Genomic DNA, 6,409 nt, shown 5'->3' with positions numbered 1-6,409 from the left:
ACCCAGAGGGATGGTATGGGGAGGGAGGTGGGAGGGGGGTTCAGGATGGAGAACACATGTACACCCATGGCGGATTCATGTTGATGTATGGCAAAACCAATACAATATTGTAATTAGCCTCCAATTAAAATAAATAAATTTAAATTAAAAAAATAAATCGAGCTGTTGATCAAGTAAAAAAAGAAAAGAAACAAAGACTCATTAAAGGCAAAATAAGAAAAGGATGGGTTGGGGTGATTTTAAGTAACAAATCTCTTAAAGTGATATCTGCACCCCCATGTTTACTGCAGCGTTATTCTCAATAGCCTAGATATGGAAACATCTTAAATGTTCATCATGCAGATGAATGGATTAAAAAAAGATGTATATAAACACAATGGAGTAATATTATCCAACCATGAGAAAGGAGGATAGCCTGCCACTTGCAAAAACATGGATGGACCTTGAGCACATTACACTATGTAAGGTAAGTTGGAGAAAGATAAGTACTATATATTACTTGGAACAACAGACTGGTTCCAAATAGGAAAAGGAGTTCGTCAAGGCTGTATATTGTCACCCTGTTTATTTAACTTATATGCAGAGTACATCATGAGAAACGCTGGACTGGAAGAAACACAAGCTGGAATCAAGATTGCTGGGAGAAATATCAATAACCTCAGATATGCAGATGACACCACCCTTATGGCAGAAAGTGAAAAGGAACTCAAAAGCCTCTTGATGAAAGTGAAAGTGGAGAGTGAAAAAGTTGGCTTAAAGCTCGACAGTCAGAAAACGAAGATCATGGCATCCGGTCCCACCACTTCATGGGAAATAGATGGGGAAACAGTGGAAACAGTGTCAGACTTTATTTTTCTGGGCTCCAAAATCACTGCAGATGGTGACTGCAGCCATGAAATTAAAAGACGCTTACTCCTTGGAAGGAAAGTTATGACCAACCTAGATAGCATATTCAAAAGCAGAGACATTACTTTGCCAACAAAGGTTCATCTAGTCAAGGCTATGGTTTTTCCCGTGGTCATGTATGGATGGGAGAGTTGGACTGTGAAGAAGGCTGAGCACTGAAGAATTGATGCTTTTGAACTGTGGTGTTGGAGAAGACTCTTGAGAGTCCTTTGGACTGCAAGGAGATCCAACCAGTCCATTCTGAAGGAGATCAGCCCTGGGATTTCTTTGGAGGGAATGATGCTAAAGCTGAAACTCCAGTACTTTGGCCACCTCATGCGAAGAGTTGACTCATTGGAAAAGACTCTGATGCTGGGAGGGATTGGGGGCAAGAGGAGAAGGGGACGACAGAGGATGAGATGGCTGGATGGCATCACTGACTCGATGGACCTGAGTCTCAGTGAACTCTGGTAGTTGGTGATGGACAGGGAGGCCTGGCATGCTGCGATTCATGGGGTCGCAAAGAGTTGGACACGAGTGAGCGACTGATCTGATCTGATCTGATATATTACTTAATTTGGGATCTTAAAAAGTCAAATTTCTAAAAATCAGAGTAAAATGATTTACCAGGGGATAGGGAGTGGAGCAATATGATGTTTAAGGCTACAAACTTGCAATAATTGGCAAATTAGCAATGGAGATCTAATATACTATATAATTAATATAGACAATAATAGTTTATTGTATAATTATGTAATGTGATAAATATTGCTACATTAGCAATCATATTACAATATATGTGTATAAACATAATACATTATATACCTTAAATTAACACAGTGTTATATGTCAAATATATTTAATTAAAAAAAATCTCATTGATCAATAAAAAATGAAGTATATATTCTGCCTTCATGGGGAGAATAAGAACCCAGAAAACATCAGGATGAAGGCAGCTATTCTCTCTGGCTCACTTGTTTTCTGAATCCCAAATTTCTTGGGAAAAAATATGATTGGTATTATTATAGTTTATGGGTCAATAGTCAGCTGATGGATTGGTTACATCTGTGTCAGGCCCCCAGCAGGGCTGGTTCCATGGTTAGATGCAAGGTCATGAGACATACAGGACTGCTTACTTCAAGGGCTATGCATATATAGGTACTTGAAATCATGTCAATTACACTTTCCAGATGTTTAATGACTTTCTGATTTTATGAAGTTGTTAAATTTGCATGATTCTATGGTGTTTCAAAAGACAGAGCAACCTGGATGCTTCAGATGGAAAAAATGTAGACAACCCTTATTTACTGTTTGACAAACTTGCGTTTCAACTGCTTTCTCCAACATACAGATTTTATAGTCTTAGCTCTGGATATGATAAGTTCATGCCAAAAGACATGCAGCCAGTTCTGTTCACATTGGTCCCCTCCCTCACAGAGGAGTAGAGATAGGTCATGGTAGAGATGAGATCTGAGGTCTTTCTCTATTAGGAGGATACATGGCAGAAACCTCTACTCCGCTCTGCCATACATTACCTCACTTTTCCACATTGAACCTCTAGTCCCATCTTTTTCTAATTACCGCCCAACATTACCGATTCCAATTTTTCATTGTTGGAAGCCAAATTCTTCCAAAGGCTAAAAGAAGGATTCAAGACTGTTGGCATTTTTCTAGCGTGGGAGACACTTTAGTAGCACTGCAGAGGCTATCATCTTGACCACGACATAAGGCTCACACACTATAAATCTGCACCTTGGAGTCGAAAGTGTTGGTGCCTCAATAAAACACTAAAGCAGAAATAATCCTCTTTGGAGATGGGTACTATCAGGACACTTACAGAAAAGGCTCTACAGGTAACAATTTGGCTGGGTTGCTAAAGGCAGAGGGATGATTTGCACATTCAGAGAATGTGCTATAGGTGGGATATAGCCAATTCTGCAATCCTGAGAGGAATTGTTATTAAGCTCTAGCATCCTCTCCCAGGACAAGTTTATTCCACTGCACCCTTTCCCTCCTTTGCCACCTGCCTCTTTTCAACATTCCTTTTAAAACAAACACCACCCTCATCCCCTAACCAGCACGCTTTATGGAATTTTTATCTTCATTTTTCCCACCTCCTCCCTTGGCATCTAAGAATGAGGAGTGTTCCTGCTTCTCTCTTTCCCTTGCTGCCTTTGCTATTCTTTGTCAGGAATTCAGTATTAAACATTATAGGCTAATATTAAAATAACTTTAGAAAGTTACAATATTTTCATAATTATGAAAGGTTCAGGCTGACTTCTTTCTGAGATGGTAATTTAAAAGTTTCTTTGGATTTCTGCTGTTTACTTTTGTAACTGAGCATGCCCCACTGTCAGGCGAAGTAGAGGCCCGGTTTCCTACCTCAATTTCCCAGCGGTTAGAGCCACCAAGGTGGTGGGGCTAGCAGGTGAAATGCTTCCTTTTCTCAAGTAAATAATTTGCATTTCTATGTATCCAAAAGGGTGGGAGACAATGGTTTCTAGCCTGCACTGGAAATCTGGATTGAGGCACTGCAATTTGCAAGTAAAAGGCACATTTATAAAGGAAAACTTTGTTGGCAAAAAGAGTTAGGGTTTTGAGGGCAAAGAGCACAATCTTCAGAATCATTTCAGTAGTACTCAAGGGCAGAAAATTGGAAGTGGAAAAAATAGAAGCCACAAGAAATTCCCTTCAAATCGTTTCTTAGTGATTTGGCCAATAGAAGGATAGAAGGGAGGTGGTGTTACTGAAGGTCACATATTTGTAAGATATAGGATAAAATTTTTGGAGGAGAGGATGTAACACATGATCTAAGAGAGTGATTATAATCAATGGAGGAAAATTCTGGGATGGGAGGATGGCCAATGTTTAAGAGCACAAGTGAAGTGTGAGCTCAGAACAGAAGGCTGGCACCCTTCTCAGCCAGGACTGAAAGAAGTGATGAAGTGTGAAAACTGAGACTGAGGTTTAGGAAAGTTAAGTTGAGAAACCTCATGGTGGATGCCTCAGTCAAGTAGGAGACAAGATCATTTGCAGAACTGGAAGAAGACCAAGTACAGTGGAGGCTGAGTAAAGCAGAAATAGGACAGTTTCGGGAGAAGTGCCTTGAATAATGTCTTTGCATCAGTATCCTAGATAATCACCCTCCTGATGAGGAAAGGAATTTAGAGAATCAGTGAAGATCCAGCCAAGACTGGATAGCATAAACTTTTAGTGGAACAAAGTAATTTCTTTATCCAACAATGCTTGGTTGTGCAGGAGCAAGTTTAAAGTTTTCACTGGAGCATAAAAATGACTAATAATAATTTGAATGGCAACATTTTAAGGGACATTATTCATGGTGGATTTTAGTAACATATTAATCATTACAAACATGAAATACACAGTATCAAAATACTCATCAAACATGTGATCTGAGAAATATGCAAAAAAGAAAAGACTATAAGAGTAAAAAACAAATTAGTTCTTGTTTCTTTCCTTTTATATTAGCCTAAGGGAAGGAAAAAGGAAATATCAATGTTTTCTTTCCATTTGACATATCTTCTATTGATTATTATAAAATTTTAAAAGTCATTGGTATTTTGCTAGTACATTAAAACTGAGTTTTTATTTATAAAAATTTGCACTTTACTTTTTCTATTCTCTTATAAACAAACACCAAAAAGAAAACAAAAGGCAGAAATTGAAAGCATGATGAGCTAATTTCCATGATGGCAAGGCATGAGACAGCACTCCAAAGTCCCTGCTGATTTCTTCCCAAGTCTATAAATATTTAGGGGGAGCACTCGTATGTTTAGCTGTTTTGTTTCACAGTCCAATCCTGCATAGGATTATGGACAAAGTTCAAATTTTACTACAAATTGCAAAAGACACTTTCTAATTAAGGTACCATTGAACAATTCTTGTTTATTTTTGTCATTTTTAATTATGGCAAGATAACAAACAATAGCATATTATCCAACTTAAAATTCAGGACAGTAGAAAGACATATGTGGCTTGCACACACATTAATCTGTTGCTCTTAACAAAATATTTGTAATTTCCAAAATTCTATCAGTTTTTTCATACAATGTGGTCCCTTCAAATTGAAGGGCAGTAGCCTAAACATAGTCTTCTTACTAAAAAAAATTAATGTAAAAATGGCAAAATCAACAAAAAGAAGGAACATAAGAATATCAGTGACTATATCACAAAGCAATATAACGCTTAAAAGCCCAATATGTTCACAAAGTTCTATTTTAATAGCTAGTATCTATATATGAAAATTATTTACAAAAAACAATTGGTATTTACGAACTAGCAAAGTGACTTTAAATGAAAGCAAAGCATTTGTAATTAAAGCTCAAGATTTTCTATGTGACTCCATGTCTCAGTTTATTTATCAAATTTACAGGTAAACTTGAAAATATGCAGAAAACAAAATCTAGCAAGTTGTAATCTCTTTCCTTTACTCTCTTGTGAAATCATCAGAAGACATGAAGGATCAACTGCCTGTGTCTTGCCCCACCTTGTAAACTCTTAGGGGAAAGAGCATGCACCTGTCAAGCTTACAGTGCAGAATGCACACACAGATGGGCATTTAATAAATATCCTTCAATGGAGAGATTAGAGGTTTTCTTTGGGAAGCAGGGAACACACCTCATGCACTGACTAGATGACATCCATCATACAATACGTCAGCCTGTTTCCTCATCAAAATATCATCCAAAGGAAGTCTTTGAATGATGTTTAGTCTCCTTTTAAGTCTTTAGACCCAAAATTTTGATGCAAGATCCACCCCAGGGAAGGGGGAGTGGTTGGGAAGAACAAGTAGATTTGATGTGGATCAGTGACGTCAGGAAGAAGCAATGATTTAAGGGATGGGGTGCAAACTCACCTGGAGAAGCAGAAGGTGCACACGTGTCAAAGGCCAAAGGGCAGAGGCCGAGGGACTCCTTAATCGCAGAAAAAGTGAAATGCCCACTCCCAGGTTCTCAAGGATTCCTTTAGGGGCTCAGCTGTCCCTGCCTTTGACGCGACGGACTAACCCTTTCATGCACAACTGGGTTTGACAGGGAGACAAAGCGAAAGCTGTCCCAATTTCAATCAGCACTCACGAATCCCTCGGTAGCTCTTTCCTCTACCCCCTCCAGCACCCAAAGCCAGAGACACCTTCATCCTCACTCCCCACCTTTTCCAGGCCCTCTAGCTCTTAACAGCATCGGTCTCTATGGCGACCTGAAACCTCAGTTCCCATTGGTCAGTTCAATATGAGGGCCGGTCCAATGGGAAGGGCCAGCCTTCTCCTTCCGACCAATGGGGTAGGTAGGGAGCAGGTCCGGAGACGGCGGCGTGCTGACGTTCCCGGGAGCCTGGTGCTGGCTGGGCAGGCGGGCTGAGTGCTGGGCGGGCGGCGGCGGCCCTCTGGGCAGTAGAGAGGGCTCCGGGGCTGAGTCCGCGTCGACGCCGGCCGCGGAGGCGGCACCATGGGCAAGGGGTAGCGGGGCAAGTTGGCCACCGCCGCCGCCAGGGGTGGTGGGAGAGC

This window comes from Bison bison, unplaced genomic scaffold (assembly GCF_000754665.1).
Source record: "Bison bison bison isolate TAMUID 2011002044 unplaced genomic scaffold, Bison_UMD1.0 scf7180017864452, whole genome shotgun sequence".
In the NCBI taxonomy this organism is placed as follows: domain Eukaryota; kingdom Metazoa; phylum Chordata; class Mammalia; order Artiodactyla; family Bovidae; genus Bison; species Bison bison.
The sequence above is the reverse complement of the archived record's forward strand: the minus strand, read 5'-3'. Positions refer to the sequence as shown.